This window comes from Lissotriton vulgaris, unplaced genomic scaffold (genome assembly GCF_964263255.1).
Source record: "Lissotriton vulgaris unplaced genomic scaffold, aLisVul1.2 SCAFFOLD_1570, whole genome shotgun sequence".
In the NCBI taxonomy this organism is placed as follows: Eukaryota; Metazoa; Chordata; class Amphibia; order Caudata; family Salamandridae; genus Lissotriton; species Lissotriton vulgaris.
Window position 1 is genome coordinate 352777 of NW_028249592.1, and position 18081 is coordinate 370857.

Genomic DNA, 18081 nt, shown 5'->3' on the forward strand with positions numbered 1-18081 from the left:
GAAAGAAGCTAGCCGCAAGAGGAGAATTGCGACTACGAGTAGAGGGAGAAGAATAGGACACAGGACTAACAAGAGAAGGGGTAGAAACAGTAGCAACAGCAGGAGTTAACAACACAGGAGCAGTAGCGGGAGCAGGAGTATGTGGAAGCGGAGGAGCAGTAGGGATTGCAACAGGCAAAGGAGCGGGAACAGTCGGAAGGGCGGGTGCAGGTTGAGGAACAGGCGGAGGAGGAATAGGCGGAAGAATAGGTACGGCAGGGACCACAGGAGCTGCGGTACCCTGTACGTACGGAGGTGGCGACTTCATAAGATAAGACATTAAAGGATCCTCAACTGGCTCTTCCTTCTTTTCCGACTCCGTAGGCAAAGCGGGATAACATTTATCTATGGTCATACGCTATAGTCTGTCAAACACTTCCTTATCCTTATCCTCCTTATCACGCTGAAATTGCTCTGCTTTCTTCACCATAGTAGCAACATTATCTCGCTGATTACGTTTATTCTGTCTGATTTCCTTCTGTCGGGCTTCTTTGCGCCACAACTGAAAGGCATCAAACATGGCCGGCCTTGACTTTTTTTTCGAACAATTTAATCTCTAGATTATCTAAGATCGGGGCCTCGAAGCTACCATGAGGTGGCCAACGAAGGTCGCCGTCCTTCTTCGTGTATTTAATCCAGTAATCGTTAAAGGTAATTGGGCCTAGCCCATGCTTACTATAGAGCTCATAAGTGGGAGTTCCAACCGGAGGTATCGGACACGAGTCCTCCAGTCGGGAATCCGTACCACAAGGTCTGAAACAACTAAACAAAGTATTGCGACCAGGCATCTTGCACACTAGCCGAGTTTCACAAACTTCAAGGGTTACGGGATTTACCAAGTCCCAGCAAAGAACAAAACCCTCGGTTTTTGGCGGCTGCAGTCGTCAAACAACACAACAAAGTACCAAGAACTACAAATGCAATGGAACCATGCAACCACTGAGTAACCACAACCAAGAACTCTGGGAGCGACCCACAAATACTTAACTCAAAGATCGATGGCGTCACCAGGAAGGCCCGTCAATCGTCTCGCTCTACCAAGGTCTACGCCAGGCGCCAAAACCGGTCTACAGTCAGGGCAGCAGTCCGTCGCAGCCGTCAGGAGGCGGGAATCTTCGCGGGAAAAGTCTTCGGGCCACTTATTTCGACAACAGGATCGATGAAGCGGAGTGCACCTTCCCTCGGAGATTTCACACAAAGTTCCTCACGATCGTCGGGCTTGGACCGGTACCACTGATGCAGCCCCACGTTGGGCGCCAACTGAAGGACTGGGTTCTTTAAGACCCAGCGGTGCCAGGGCACAACACCTGAAACCTTCGTGGGTAACCTGCTCCGGTGTACGAATCACAGAGACACGGGACACTTCCTTCGGCGTCAAAGATTCAAGGTTTATTTGCTGCAGGGAACACAGAAATCACAGGAAGTACATCGAGTGTAGTTCGGGGAGACTGCTTCAAATTGGTTCTGTGGATCGCTCCTTTTATACAGTTTTTACCCATAAGACAACATGGTACACAAAGGTTTACAACCCGGTTCCCACCATCATCCCCCAGAGGGGTCACTTTGGTCACTTTGAAACACATGAGGTCCGGAACATAAGTGCGGAAACATTTGGCGGTTCCCAACTGTAAAAACCCATCTTCCCACCATTAGCGAATTCCAATCAGCAGTAAAACAGATCGAAATAGGAACAAGGACAGGTGTAGAGGAAGACGGAGACAGTGGGGAGATCGGAAAGGGTGTAAAAGGGGAGGTATCGGGAAACACGAGATACAGGCATCAAAGGGACGTGCCTAATGAGATGCACGGCTAAGACAATAAGTCCGTGCGGCAAGATGAGCCTCGAGCGGCGCCATCTGCTTTACAGTAGCATCCCCCTCGTCATAAAGACACTTACAAAGGACATGTGTCTTCCGCAAATATCTTGGGAGTCCCAGGGTCGCGAAGCGGACAACGTCTGTTCGCTGGCTACTTGAGGGCAAGAGACAAAATGGATGCCGTATCTAAGATGGAACCCGTGGGTACAGATAGAAATACCCACGTAACAGACGAACGGTTTAGGTTAGCACAGCGAAACTGCGTACACCCACTAAACTCGTCATTTGCGGTTCATAGATACCAGACTCGACTATATTCGTGCGAGTCGAATGCACCACTTACAACTGTCACGGAACCTCAGTTCCATCAATGCTGCCAACAGGCTCTTGCGCATGCGTCTACTTAAAATTACCTGACGTCGGTTTTGGAGAGCGGAGCAGGCTGGCCTTGACAGTCTGTACTTTTCACCAACACAATAATCATTTAGGTACAGTTGGCCATTAATACATCCACCCAAGCACCTCACGCAGTTTTTAACCTTACCCCTTTATGGCTAATAAAATACGGTACACAGGAAAGGAGGTATTTTTAATTGCACTTTTTTCGCCAATACACACAAAATCACTACCATGAAAATGGGCACGATAAAAATTCGAAGGAGTTGGTTGGGAGTTTTCAAACAAAAAGCTTTGACCACTTAAGGGTGATGTGGCATGTCTGAGGCAAGAAGTTGGCCGGGAAGGTATTACACCAAAGGAGAAGTTGATGGAGTCAATTAACACTGCCCCTCCGCCCAAAAGTAAAGAAGATACAGGGGCGCTTTTATACCTCGTGGAATTTTACACAACGTTTGTGAATATCTTTCTAGAAAATGCTTACACTGTCAGGCAACTGCTAAATAATACGTATACATTTGAATTGCCAGTAGTGTTGGGAAGGGTTTAGCGAACTAAATAAAGACATTTGTAGTGCACCGCCTGAATGTGGTTTCAATCTTGAAAGGTGTAGTAACTATTGCTGCAATTGGTAATGGGTTAGGAACAGGCGAGCAACACCCATTGGAATCAAAGGGCTTCAGCCCCCCCCCCCGTCTTGTGTGGCAGCCCGGACTCAGACAGCTCCCTGGCACACACACAGCTGCACCCGAGCCCTTCACAGGTCTTTAAAAGACCATGTGCATGTTAAAGAGGCTTTGTTGATATTTCCCCCATTCTATGAGCCCCTGCAGCGCCACTCTACCTACTGCTTAAAGTTTCCCCCCCCCCCCGAAATTTTTTCTAAGCTCCCTCCCCACCCCCCGAAATATGGCTCTAGTTGCGCCTCTGGTTAGGAACAGTACTGACCCAAGTGGTAAGAAAGGATGTGAATTAGTTATAACCTTTGTGTTTGACCTGCAGAAACAGAATATTCCTTGCCAGAGAGAGGGCTTTAAACCTTTTCACCAGTTTTAATCAATCAACGGGTTGGTGAAGCGTAATTACTCAACTGAGAGGGTCTGAAGGCGCTGGGGAGGCTCCTGGAAGTTCACAGTGATTCGTCAAAGAGACAGGTCTTGTGGTCCTTCATGAACTTGGAGAGGGTTTGTGTGCCAGAGGTGGAGAGGGAGGGTGTTCCATTCCTTGGCTGCGAGGAAGGGGAAGGAGCAACCTGCTGTTCTGGTCTTCTTAATGCGCTGCACCGTTGCAAGGCAGAGCTGGGCTGAGAGGAAGGATCTTTGGGGTGCGTAGAACGAGAGGCGGTGGTTCAGGTAGGCGGGTTCGGTGTTGTGGAGGGCTTTGTGGGCGTGAGTGAGAACTTGAAGGCGATTCTCTTCTCGACAGGGAGCCAATGTAGTGTCCGCAGGTGTTGGGTGATGTGGCAATGACATGGTAGTTTGAGGACTTGTCTGGTGGAGGCGTTATGGAGTTTGCTGGTAAGGTTCTTGTTGATCCCGACGTTGGGTGCATGACTATAGTCCAGTCTGCTGCTAACCTGGGTGTGGGTGACGGTCTTTCTGTGCTCGAGAGGAATCCAGTTGAAGGTCTTTCGTAGGAGGCAGAAGGTATGGAAACGGGAGGAGTCAGCATTGATTTGACAGTCCATTTTGAGTTCGGAGTCCAGGATGATTCCAAGGTTGCGTGCGTGGGCGGTGTGGGAGGGTGGGTTCTCAAGGGTGGGGGGCCTTCAGGTGTCGTTCCAGGCATCGGGTGTGGCCCCTTCATGAGTATTTCGGTTTTGTCCATGTGGAGTTGTAGCCAGCTGTTCTTCATCCACCTAGCGACAGTTTCCATCCCTTCTTGAAAGTTTTGTATGAAGATGTTTGGTTCGTTGGATAGGGAGAGGATGAGTTGGGTGTCGTCTGTGTAGGATACAATGTTGAGACCATGGGATCTGACGATGGGTGCGAGCAGAGCCATATAGTCGCAGTTTGGGGCTGATGGAGGATCCTTGGGGAACTCCGCAGGTGGTCAGTTTCGGATCTGAGAGGAAGGGCAGGAGCCTGACCTGCTGTGTCCTGCCGGAGAGGAATGAGCGGATCCAGCTGAGGGCCATGCCCCAGATTCCTGCGTCATGTAGTCTGTGGGGTATGGTGCTTTGAGAGACTGTTGAAGGCTGTGGCTAGGTCCAGGAGGATCAGGGCCACAGTCTCTCTTCTGTCAGGGAGGGAGCGGATGTCTGTTGCGGCGAGAAGGGCAGTTTTGGTGCTGTGGTTTTTCCTGAAGCCAGTTTGAGAGGGGTCATTGATGTTTTCTTCTGTGAAGGATGCAAGCTGGCTGTTGATGCCTTTTTCGATGACCTTTGCTTGGTACGGGAGTAAGGAGATCCGTCTGTAGTTTTTGAGGTTGGTTGGGTCAGCCGTGGGTTTTTTCAGGAGAGGGTTGATCTCTGCATGTTTCTAGTCGTTGTGGAAGGTGGCAGTCTCAAAGGAGCTGTTGATGATTTCATGAAGCTCGGACGATGATGTCAGCTGGTCTGTGGTAGATCTGGTGGGGCAGGGGTCCGTGGGAGCCCCGGAGTGGGTTGACTTCATAGTCTTCAGGGTGTCTTCAATGGTGACAGCAGTCCAGCTGTCTAGCGTAAGCTGCGTGGTGTATGGGGTGGTGGGTGTAGGTTGTTGTTGTCATAGATGGTCTTGATTTTGTGGTGGAAGAAGGTGCTGAGTCTGTCGCAGAGCTGTAGGGGAGGTGAGGGGGGAAGTAGGTTGTCTCACTGTTGGGTGGGCGAACTCTTTAATGATGCCGAAGAGTTCCTTGCTGTTGTGTGCGTGGGTGGAGATTCTGCCCTGGAGTGCGTTCTTCTAGAGCACAGTTCTTCAAACTGTGGGGCGCGCCCCCTGAGGAGGCGTGGATGGGTTCTCAGGGGGGCGCAAAGGCCTCTGCCAGCACATGTAAATGAAGACGCCTGGAAGTGCAGCAATGTTTATTTGCTGCATTTCCAGGCTGTCTTCATTTACTCTGAAGGCCTCGGAGTGCCGTGGGGCCAGAGGTCAGTGGGTGTGCTGCTGGGGGCTCGGCTGGGCAGTGTCTGGAGTCTTATTAAGACTCCAGCACAGCCTAGTTTTTCACAGGTCTTAAAAGACCATATGCATACTTTTGGAAACTGGTTGCCTAAGTAAGCTTAGTTTTTTTTCTTTTTCCAGTACCCCCTGTGCCCCGACTCTGCCTATTCCTTACATTTGCATTTTAAACTTACTGCTGTAGTGTGAAAATGCATTTCATGAAAAGAAATACAAAAAAGGGTTGCCAATAGATAAAATGGCAGCCATGTATGTTTAAAGAGCCTGCAAAGACCTTGCTTTGACACTAAATAGGGTCTTAAATAAAAAAGTATGTATTCATTTGTAATGTGACTTTCTGTCTGGTCCTTTTATTTTCAGTCATGAATCATTCAGGCAGCCCTAGAACACATGTAAAAGTACTTTATATTTGCTTCTCGAAGTACGCACACATAAGTGCTGAAAATAGGGCTTTAGGTGACTGTTTATTTTTGTGCCGTCTGCAACATCAAAATAATGAGTTGGCAACCCTAATCATAAGACTGGAAGTTTGTTGCAGGATCAGCACATTATTCATTTCTTTCACCCTTGATTCCCTGATTAATTCCATAATAGCAATAGTTTAACTTATATCTGAAATCCTGCATCCCGCCAATAACATGCTGATTAACTTCAAGTGTCTGGGAATTCACCCTGCATTCAGACAACTCACTGCTCATTCTCACCCTTCACTTTTATGCTCACCCTGCACTCCCAGCGCTTAGTTATGGTTTTCCCGCATTTGCCACATAATCAATCGTCTGCTGCATAATTTGCAGATTAAAAATGCAGCAACACATGTTACCTCACAGTGGAAGGGCCTTTCTAAAGGTTGACTGGTCACCTTTCTGTTGCTTATTGCTATATGTGGGTGGTAATGTGGTACTTATGAGGGGCTATAAAGGCCAGGACAATGTTAAGAAGTGTAAAAATAGCAAAATAGTGCAGTAATGCTATCACAAAATATGCAGCATAATTCGCCTTTGCTTGCTGCAGAATTTAGCCAACCATGCTACATAATTTGGCCTTCTCCTGCCGCATAATTCCTTTTTTTTAATTAAAAAAAAAAAATTTGTATATGTATTCGTTGGCAAATTCAGACAAACAAAACAAGTACACAAAAATAAACAATGCAGATAAGTACGATATGCATGGAGTACAGCATAGGAACATGTCATATGTTGAAGTGAGAAACCAATATAATACCTAGAGAATATAGAACATAGAACATCCATGAATTAAAGATATCTTAATGGATTAAAAGTCAATGCAACCAATAGCATATACTTTTTAAACATTGCGAGCATCATTATAATGCGAGGTCAGACGCACAGTAGATCAAAATAGTTAATAAGGGAAAAAAAAAAGATAAATAAGACGGGAAGCGAAAAGAAAGATAGTATCAAAATACATCAAATATCCAACACTTAGTTTCCACTTTCAATATTATACCACCTAGTAATAGGCTCCCATAACTGTTTCCCTATTGCCCTCATTTTCCTACGTCTTGTGGCATAAATTGCAGTTTCTTGTTTATAGATAGCTATAAAGCGACTAAGCCACATATGAAAGGTAGGGGGCTCTGCATCTTTCCATCTAGCTGCCAAAATTATCCGAAGCACAGCGTATCCCAGAAAAAGAACCGCCTGTTCTTCACTGTTGTGATCCAAGGAATCATCATGGCCTAATAGGAGCAATGTTATAGAGTCTTTTATTCGATGCCCAAAGATTTGGGCCCAATATTCCAGCATCATAGCTTTGACTGTTGCCAATGCAGGGCATTCAGAAAACATATGTAGGAGATTTGCAAGTGGCTGATTGCATCTAGGACAGTTATCATCAGTCCTGAGCCCCCAAGCAAACAATTTAGCTGGCGTATAGTATAGGTTATAAATGGTTCTGTAATATTGAGCCTTTAAATCAGAGGCTATAAAATATTTTGCTGAGAGGGTTAGTGAGAAATCTATATCTACATTGGGGTTAGCTAATTTCGAGGCCCAGGATTGTTCCGTGCGCTCAAGGTCGTCAGGGGCATTGACCATGAATAACTGATATAGGACCCCGATTCTTGTGGAGTTTTTCCCTATAATATCCAATAATGGTATATTATCTGGTAGAATTTTTGGTATAGTATTACAAATGCTAGCTGAGATTTGATAGAATTTTAGAAAATCACAAGCGGGAATGTTGTATCTTTCTTGAAAAGACTCAAAGGATAGTGGAATACTGTTACCAAAAAAATTGCCTATTGTTTTAATGCCTAGGAGCTCCCACCTCTGAAATCTACTGTCGTAAAGAATGGAGGAAAAATTTTTGCATTGCCATAATGGTGTATATTTCGTAAATGTAGGAATACCCAGATGTTTACAAATAGCTTTCCATACTACTCGAGCGTCTAAAACTGTCTTTATTTTAATTTTTTTGTAATATGATGGTTCTACCTGCCTTAAGAACAGTCCCTTATGTTTTTCACCTAAACAAGCTCATATATTGATGGAATATATGGAGCTATAGGGGTTAAAACTCCAGGTTTGGCAGTCAGAAGAGGGTCCATATGTTGTACTAGTGTTGCCCAGAAATATAATCTCAAATTTGGTAGAGCTAAGCCACCTCTATCTTGAGGGAGCGCTAACAGGAGAAGGGCCCGTCTTATTTTACCATAGCTCCACATAAACTTTGCCATAAGGGAATCTATAGTCTTAATAAAGTGTTCTCTAGGCAGTAGAGGGATTGCTCTGAAAAAATATAAAACCCGTGAGAATATGTTCATTTTAACATAATTGGCCCTACCTATTATCGAAAGGTGCAAGCTGTCTATCCTTCTAAGATCACTTTTGATTTTATCAATGAGGGGAGAATAATTTATTTCACTAATCTTGCTTATCTTAGCAGAGAGGCCTACTCCTAAATATGTAGCTTGTTTAACCCTAAGTGTACTTTCATACTGGGTGTTATTAGTGGCTAATACCACTGTTTTGTCTCTATTCAAAGAGTACCCTGAATACATCCCAAATGTCTGAGTGATTGTCTCAATTTCAGAAATTGCTTCAGACGGATTGGTGGTTATAACAGCGACATCGTCAGCGTATGCCATGACTTTAGTGGAGAAAGATCCAGTAATAACTGGTTGAATTGCGGGTGAGGTTAATCATTTCTGAATAAGGGGATCGATATATAGGGCAAATAAGACCGGGGAACATGGGCAGCCCTGCCTCGTGCCTCTTTGAACCTTAATCAAATCCGACTCGTCACCAGCTATAGAGATTTTAGCCGTGGGTTTGATGTAAATGGCTTTAATGGCTTTAATAAAGTTGTTTCCAAAATTTTTACTTTCCATGCCGCATAATTCCAATGGCCCTGTTTATAGTGCTATGAAGTCTCAGCCTGTGGCAGAAAGCACTGTGAATATGTAAGTCATTATTTTAAAACAGTATTTACATACTCTAAGCTAGACTGCTGCAAAATGATGCAGTGATTGAGATAAAACAAGTTCTTACAAAATATACTTTTTAGTAATAAGTAATCAAACTGTATCTAATGCAGACATTTTTGTAAGTGTCTCCACTATTCCAGATCCCAGCTGATAACTCTGTTACATTACATCTTAAAAAGAATAGATCTTTGCCACCATAAAACTTTAAACAGATCCACTGCAATTATTCAGTAGAAAAGAACAAAATTATGCGGCAGGTTTGACTAAATTATCCAGCAAGAAAAGGTAAGTTATGCGGCACAATGCGCCACATTTTGTAGTTGTCATTTTAACTCACAGTAACGCTGTCAGGGGAAATATTTCACCTCATTAGTACCAGTTTAACAAACAAATACAGCAGTAAGCAACTAAAAGATTACTAGGCTTTGCAGGGCCTTCCACTGCTCCGGAACACTTTGTCACGCTTTAAGTAACTTTTGTTCCGTTTGAGCTAGAATCAAGTTTTTGTCATTGAAATCTGGAGATTATGTAGCAAATGCAGTAAACTGATAATTATGTGGAAAGCGCTGCTGCTGCAGAACCTCATAATTCCAGTGGCCCTGGCTTTAAGTGACTCAATCAATTAATGGCTGGTAAGAAGGTCGGTTTCTTTTTAACTTTCTGCACTACCACCACCCACTTCGACTTCAGGCACAGGCATGTCAAAGTCAGTATTAACGATTCAGGGAAAGTTTTTTGTGTGAAAGCTGAGTCCATGGGGGGCTGGTAGAAGGCCAGCAGGGTTGCATTCAAATGCAGAGCCCTAATCCTCCCAAACCTTGGGGCCTCATAGAAATGGTCTGGGAGACCGAGGAAAAGAGCGAGATTCATAGATATTGTCAAAGAGAAGGCCCAGAATAGTGAGCACTCTACGCAAACTAATTTTTAGGTTTACAAATGGCCAGAGACCGCTCTTTTAGAGAGCTACCCCAAAGGGGATGATATAAGTGTTTTTTTAAAGGGACATTATTGAAGCTGGTACTGCTGCCAAGTGTGTAAGTGGCCACTGCTGGTTATCATAAAGGAGTAGATGCAGAAGGACTTGGGCTCAGGAATTTGGGGGGCCCACTGCATCACAATTATGGCTGTCTAACTTTAAAAAAAGTGGCATCCGAGCGTATTGTCCTTTCAAGCATTAGGACAGAGGTGATGATCGATCATGGTGGGGAGGAGGTAAAAGAGGCAGAGGAGACAGCCTGCTACTCTGGACTGCGGTTATCATTAGTGCAGCAAGAATAGTTGCATTGGGGTCAAAGAGTGTGAGGGGATCACAACACCCCAATTATGGGGAGCAGTTTGTTTGGGATATCTGTTTTTGTTTGATGCATTTGCTGTTTTATAAGTTTCGTAAGTGGTGCAGTTCATAAGCTATAGAAAAAGTATTCCTGAAATCATCTCATAAGCTCCGCTCCCTGAATGCAGCCATGTCCCTCCCGCTCCCCCTTTCCTAGCCATAAAGTTTTGGAGGGGGGCCCGACCTCCAAACATTTTACTTAGGGGGGGCTCAGAGTAAAAAAGTTTTAAGAGCTCTTTTCTAGAGTATCTGATGAGGTTGTGGTGGGCGGCGGTGGCTGCATTGGCTCACATGGCCATTAAGTTGTTTGTCTAAATGACACTGTACAATATGTGCCAAGTGTGGAAAAAAATATTCTGACTTAAGTCTGATGCCATTACCCATCAAAAAAGTACCAAAGAATGAATGGAATTTTTTTTTATTACATGATTGTAAAAAGAAAAAGATCCATGGCCTCAGCCATGAGAAATTGGAGCAAAAAACGTATGGAAGACAAAAAATTGATAGGCATGAATGAATGAATTAGATGCTATTAACTTATGAATAATGGACTGAATAGGAAGTAAGGAAGAATTGGCTGAAGAGGATGGATTATTGTTGCGGGCAGACTTGTGATTTCTCTGGAAAGTTTGAGAAAGAGAACTCTTGACACAACAGGGGGCATTTAGCTAACTAAAGAATATTGTATTGGGGGCCTAGGATAGACCAGGAAGGTGAAGGATTCCATGGAAGCATAAATTCTGATAAATCACAGCTCACATTCAGTCCAACTTTATTCCCAGTAAACAATCCCCGTATGTCTTGGTAAAGAGTTAGTGTTGAGGTGATGGGACCCATATGGGAGAATGGCCGTTAAAGTAAATGCATATTGGGGATCTATGGTCATTTCTGAAAATGGCCTGAACTGGAAGTTGTGATGTTTGTGGCTTGTGCATACCACATCACACCATGTGAGGTCATGGGCTACAGTCCTTTTGTCTTGATGAAAGGGTGGCTGCCAGTTATCACGGACAACCGTGGGTGGAGGCCATAGGTTAGACAGGTGGAATAGTCACCAGAAGAGGAGTAAACTCCATATAAATTATGGTATGATGCAAAGCAAGGAGGTAAAGCCGGTGAAATTCAGTGCTGGACTTTGGATCAGGGATGGAACTGGATGAGGCAGTGAGAGTAAGTGGTCTGAAACACAGTGGTCTATGGTAGAGCTGTCTTCATCCGGGGTTGAAGGTATCCACTGGGGAAGATTTGGTTGTCTGACCAACAAGCCTAAGAAATTCTAACATTGTGTATGTTAACTTATGGCTTCATGTGATACCTGTATATAGGGTGTACCTTTTTAGGGTGAGCCCCCGTGATGCTGCTCGCGTAGGCGAGCCGTTTTGTAGGGGTTTTCAAAATGGACCTTGAAATTCCACACAGCTCGTGCATTTCCAAGGTCCATTTTGATTGGGCTTTGCGTGTATGTTGTTTTTTTAACAGAACACCCAATAGGCCATAGGCTGTCGCGTAGCTCCGCCTATGGCCTATTGGTGTCTGTTACGCGCACCAAAGCCCATATGTCATGATATTGTCAGGTGAAGAGACTTTTAGGTATATTTGAGTGTCATCTGCGTACATGTGATAAGATATGTTCGAGCAGTTCAGAATTTCTGTAAGTGGTTCCATGTACAAGTTGAAGAGCGTGGGTGATAATGCAGATCCTTGAGGGACCCCAGTTGAGATCGGGGTGTTGTTAGAAAAGGAATGGTTGACTTTGGTTCTCTGTGAGCTATTGTGTATGGAATGAGGCAAACCAATTTAAAACTGTGCCTGATAAGCCCTTCCTTTTTTCGAGAAGATCAATCAAGTTATCATGTTTGACGGTGTCAAACACTGAGGAGAGATGCAGGAGAAAAATGTAGGCAGCTTTCATTTCGGTCAAGAAATCTGAGTGTCATCAGTAATATGTGTCAGGACAGATTCGGTACTGTGACCCGCTTGGAAACCTGATTGGAATTGATCAAGGAGTTGAAACTGATCAATGTGATTACACAGTTGTGTGTGAACGTATTTCTCAAGTAGTTTGGCTAGGGTCATGATATTGGAAATGGGCCTAAAGTTGTTAGGATCATGTAAGTCTGCATTTGGCTTTTTAGGTATGGAGGTCACTTGGCCAGTCTTGAGGCAATCTGGAATCCTGCTTTGAAGGAGAGATTCATGGACAATCTTGGACCATAGTGGGATTATGGAAGGTATAAGATTTTTGAAGAGCTTGGCGGGCATTTGCCCAAGGCTTTTTAAGAAGACGCGCAAGGGTTTTGCCGACCTCGTCACCCTCCCCGTATTGGCGAGCGCGCTCCTCCCGATCTAGGAAATGCCTTTCTCTGTTTTCAGCATCCTCAAATTCCGCTATCTTAGCCTTGATCTGCCCAAGGGTCGTGAGCTGATTGGACTTGAAGAATTCTAATACAAGCGAGTGAATCTTTCTCTAGCCACTGCAGATCATTCCTCAGTGAACGTAGAACACCAATTTGTTTAGCAATACACTTGCCCCTAATGACTGCTGTAAACTCCTCCCGTAGAGTGGACGAGGTGTCTGCAGAGCTGAGTTTGGTGTCAAAGTATGGCTGATCCAATGTCCTCTCGCAACACCTGGTCCCAGAGGGCACCAGATGGAAGTCTCCAGCTGAAGGCTCTATTCAGCGCGTCTGTTAAAATAAATTCTAATAGTACTGGAGCGTTATCCGATAGGGTTCAGGCAAGATGGGCAGAGTGTCTAACCCAAGTGTCCACGTCACAGGATATGAGTTGGTAGTCAATTTTAGAACACAAGGGGCCCACAGAGGAAATGCAACTCTCCTCTCGGCTGGATTGGTGTTGGCAGTGCCAGACATCTATCAGATCCTGGTCTTCCATAAGGGCCTGCAGTTGCGTCGCAGCTCAGGCGTGACGCCGTCGAGAACCATTTGACCTGTCCTAATTGGAGTTGAGAACCATGTTAAAATCACCTCCCCATAGCACTGCCCCGGGGCCTAGGGAGTCCGCCAACCGCCGCATCTCGCTAAAAAACTGGGGCTCCTCGGTGTTGGGGCCGTATATTGATATGAGTCTCACTGGGCGACCTTCAAGAACCCCCTCCACTATCACATACCGACCCTGGTGATCGCATATTGCAGTGCGCGTATGCCAAGGGAAGCCCTTTCTGAGAACTATGGCTGTGCCCCTGGCGTAGTTGAAGTATCCCGCTATGAACTTTTCACCCATCCTTCCCGCTCGTAGGCGTGAACATGAGGCTCCTATCAGATTCAGCTGTTGTAAAAAGCAGAGTCTGCTCCATATCAATTAAGAAATGCTGCCACTAACTGCATCTTTCTACCGCAGTTTAGGCCCTTCACATTCCAGGTTACAGCTTTTACCGTGCGTGTCTTGTCAGCAGTTGCAGTCATCTCTGCATTATCATGCATCCACGCGCGCCAAGAGGGAGAGCAGAACCCAGCAGCTTCGGACTCGTGATATAGAGAGGAAGGCAAAAGAAGAAGGGAGAGAAAACGCAAATAGAGACAAGCAACCGGTGAGAGTTGAGCGAGATGCAAGCTACGCCTCCCCCAACTTTGTGAGGGCTGTACAATGTGATTAGGTTATATTCAGGGGGAACTAGAATGTCCAAAATTGGTGAGGAGGATACATTAAGCCAAGTTTGTGGTAGGATGTCAAGTCAAGTCAAGTGATTTATATAGCGCGCTACATACCCAGAGGGTCTCAAGGCGCTTGAAGAAGGGTGGGGAATTACTTGTCGAATATCCAGGTTTTAAGTTGCTTTCTGAATGTTAGGTGGTTCTGAGTGAGGCGAAGGTGAGTGGGAAGTGAGTTCCAGGTTTTAGCTGCCAGGTAGGAGAAGGATCTGCCTCCCATGGTGGTTTTGTTGATTCGAGGTACAGTTGCAAGGGCTTGGTTGGAGGATCGTAGCTGGCGGGAGGGGGTGTAGAAGGAAAGTCGTGAGTTGGGGCATTCGGGTCCAAGTTCGTAAAGTGCTTTGTGTGCGTGGGTTAGGAGGCGGAAAGTAATCCTCTTGTTAACGGGGAGCCAGTGGAGGTTTTTCAAGTGGCCAGAGATGTGGTCTTTACGCGGGATGTCTAGTATGAGTCTGGCTGAAGCGTTCTGGATGCGTTGGAGTTTTTTCTGGAGTTTTGCGGTGGTACCGGCGTATAGGGTGTTTCTGTAGTCCAGGCGGCTCGTGACCAGTGCGTGGGTGACCGTTTTTCTAGTTTCGGTGGCGATCCAGCGAAATGTTTTTTTGAGCATGCGAAGAATATTGAAGCAAGATGATGAGACGGCGTTGACTTGTCTGTTCATAGAGAGTGAGGAGTCCAGGATGACACCTAAGTTCCGTGCGTGGTTCGTCGGGATGGGTGCTTTTCCAAGGGCCTCAGGCCACCAAGAGTCATCCCAGGCGGAGGGGGAGGAACCTAGGATGAGGACTTCTGTTTTGTCTGAGTTCAGTTTTAGACGGCTGTGCTTCATCCACTCGGCTACTTCTTTCATTCCTTCATGTAGGTTGGTTTTGGCGGTGTTAGGGTCTTTGGTGAGTGATAGTATCAGTTGAGTGTCATCAGCGTAGGAGATGATGTTGAGGTTGTGTTGGCGTGCGATGGCCGCGAGGGGGCTCATGTATACGTTGAAGAGGGTGGGGCTGAGTGAAGATCCTTGTGGCACGCCGCAGATGACTTCGGTGGCTTCTGAATTGTATGGTGGAAGGCGGACTCTCTGAGTTCTTCCGGCAAGGAACGAGGTGATCCATTCCAGTGATTTTCCTTGGATTCCGATGTTTCTGAGGCGTTGTATTAAGGTGCTATGACAAACTGTGTCAAAGGCTGCGGAGAGGTCGAGGAGGATGAGGGCGACTGTGTCTCCATTGTCCAGTAGAGTTCGAATGTCGTCTGTTGCTGCGATGAGTGCGGTCTCAGTGCTGTGTTTGGCTCGGAATCCGGACTGTGAGGAGTCGAGGGATTTGTTGGTTTCGAGGAAGCCGGCGAGCTGGTTGTTGACAGCTTTCTCGATGACTTTGGCCGGGAATGGAAGGAGCGAGATGGGGCGGTAGTTTTTGAGTTCGGTGGGGTCAGCTGTGGGTTTTTTCAGAAGGGCGCTGAGTTCGGCGTGTTTCCAGCTTTCCGGGAAGGTGGCGGATTTGAGGGAGCAGTTGATGACGTCTCTGAGGTGCGGTGCTATGATGGAGTCTGCTTTGTTGAAGATGTGGTGAGGGCATGGGTCTGTGGGGGATCCTGAGTGGATAGAGTTCATCAGGCGGATGGTGTCCTCAGTGGAGATTGGGTTCCAGTCATTGAGGATGTTCAAGGGAGGTGGAGGTCCTGCGGAGGGTTGGGTGGGTTGGTCTTCGGGTCGGTTGTCGAAGCTGTTGTGGATGTCTGCGATCTTGTTGTGGAAGAATGAAGCTAGGGAGTTGCAGAGGGCTTGAGAGGGGGTGATGTCGTTGGAGTTGGCTGAGGGGTTGGTAAATTCCTTGACGATGTTGAATAATTCCTTGCTGTTGTGGGCGTTGTTATCTAGTCGGTCCTTGAGAGTGGCTTTCTTGGCAGTCCGAATCAGTTGGTGGTGTATACGGGTGGCGTTTTTGAAGGCGTCCTTGGTGCTGGTGTTTGGGTCTTTTTTCCAAGCTTTCTCAAGGGAGCGACAGAGTTTCTTAGATTTCTTAAGATCATCGTTGAACCAGGAGGCCTTTTTGCTGCCTAGTTTGATTTGACGTTTTTTCAACGTTGCTAGGATGTCGGCGCTGTTGGATAGCCATTGGGTGAGGTTAATGGCTGCTTGGTCGGGGTTTGAGGAGTGGGCAGGGGGGTTTTGAAGAAGCGATGAGGCGATCTGGTCGATGGTGATTTTGTTCCAGTTTCTTCGCAGAGTGGGTTGAGGATGGTTGTGGGTTGTGGTCTTATTGTAGGTAAAGTGAACGCAGCTGTGGTCCGTCCAAGGGAGAGCTGTGGTGTGGCTGAAGGAGACATGTTTGCTGGAGGTGAAGATAGGGTCGAGTGTGTGACCTGCAGTGTGGGTGGGGGTAGTGACAAGTTGTTTGAGTCCGAGGTTGGCGAGATTGTCCAGAAGGGTGGTGGCGTTGCGGTCGTTGTTCTTTTCCAGGTGAAAGTTGAGGTCTCCCAAAAGAATGTAATCCTCGGAGGGGAGGGCGTGTGGGGTGATAAAGTCCGTGATGTCTTCACTGAATTGTGCACGGGGTCCTGGTGGCCTGTAGAGGAGGGTGCCTCTGAGTGTGGTCTTGGGGTCGATGTGGATCTGGAAGTGAAGGTGTTCTGTGTTAGCGAGATTGACGTCAGAGCTGGTTGAGATGCGGATGGATTTCTTATGGACGATAGCGATGCCTCCTCCTGTTTGGTCGGTGCGGTCCTTACGGATGATCTTGTAGCCTTCCAGATCTTGCAAGAATAAGAGGTCGGCTGTATTCGCAGCATGCCTAACCTCTGACCTGCAATTCAAAAGCATTGACTTGAGGTGGGATTTGGTAACATCAGTTTCTTGGAGAGATATGGAGACTGGTGGTAAATTATCAAGGCTTAAAGTATTGAATGTAATGTATTCCGCATTTATAGAGCGCACTGTGACCCTACGGTATCCTGGCGCTTGAACACGTGAGATCAATTAACCTTGAGTGTAATAGCGAGTACAGGGTCAAAAAGGATAAGAAAGTCACAGCCACATACTTACGTCCTAGGAAAGAGCCAGGTCTTTAACTTCTTTCTGAACGGCAGCAGATTATCTATCTGTCTAAGTTCGGCTGGGAGTTTGTTCCAAGCCGAAGCTGCTACAATACTAAAATCTCTTCCTCCATATCTAACTCTTCTAAACCTGGATACTCTCACCAGTTTAGCTGAGGAGGAGCGAAGGTTACGTGGGGGGGGACATACCATTCAAACCTGCTCTGTAATGGCTTGGGCCCAATGCCATACAGAGCCTTAGAGACTATGCACATTGACTTGAACTGTACCCTCTGCATAACTGAGAGCCAGTGGAGCTCGGCCAAGGCCTGAGACGCTGAAGACTGGCATGGTCTCATTAGTGCAAACTTGGCCGCCATCAACTGTATTCTCTTGAGTCTCCCTATCAGTGATTCTATGTGGCCTGGCGTGATGGTCAATGAGGCCTAGATTTCCAGGTAAAATGTGTCTCGTTTTCCAAGATGAGTCTTGACTTTGGCAGAGTTTAGCCGTACTGGGGAGGCATGATCGATTATTCTTGAAGGGCATGTAGAGATTCCAGCGCTCCTCCATCATTGAAGAAAAGTGCAGTAGGTTCAGAAGACCCTGCTTGATGTCTTTCAGTTCAACCTCAAGGGGGGGTGCGGGGGTATAAGGAGTGGTTAGTTGGTCTGGTGATAGGAAGTGAGTGAAGTCTCCTCGTAAAAGGAACAGTGGTAGGTAATGTAGGTTCCACATAGTCCCGGATGAAAGTATAAGTGGAGGTTTATTGGAGGTTGGGGGCTGGTGGTTGGTGGCATGGAGGGGGTATGAAGAGTAGAGGGAAGTGGTGTTCTACAGTTTTCCTCCATGTGTCTTTTGTGCTATAGGGGAGTTGAGTGCCAGGTGTTGGGAAGCACAGTGGGTGAGTGGGGTGCTCCTTGAGGTAGGAGTGATGAGAGATGGGGAGTTTAGTAGGCATAGTTATTTATTGTTATGGGAATGAACATTGGGTGATGATATGTGAGTAGCAGGAGAAGGCCAGTTCCCTCCATAGGTGAAAGGGTGGTCCTCGATGGGCTTCTTGTGTTGAGGGGCAGTAAAGTCCCAATGGTTAGGGGGTCTGGTGGATGGGTTGGGTTCCACCTTGGGCGAGGATGGGGAGGAAGAAGGGTAACAATTGGAACTCAGGACCCCTGAATTGCTAATGATGGAAGTTTAACCTGGGTGAGGATTAGAAGCCAGTTTTGCAGTGAGCTCAACCACA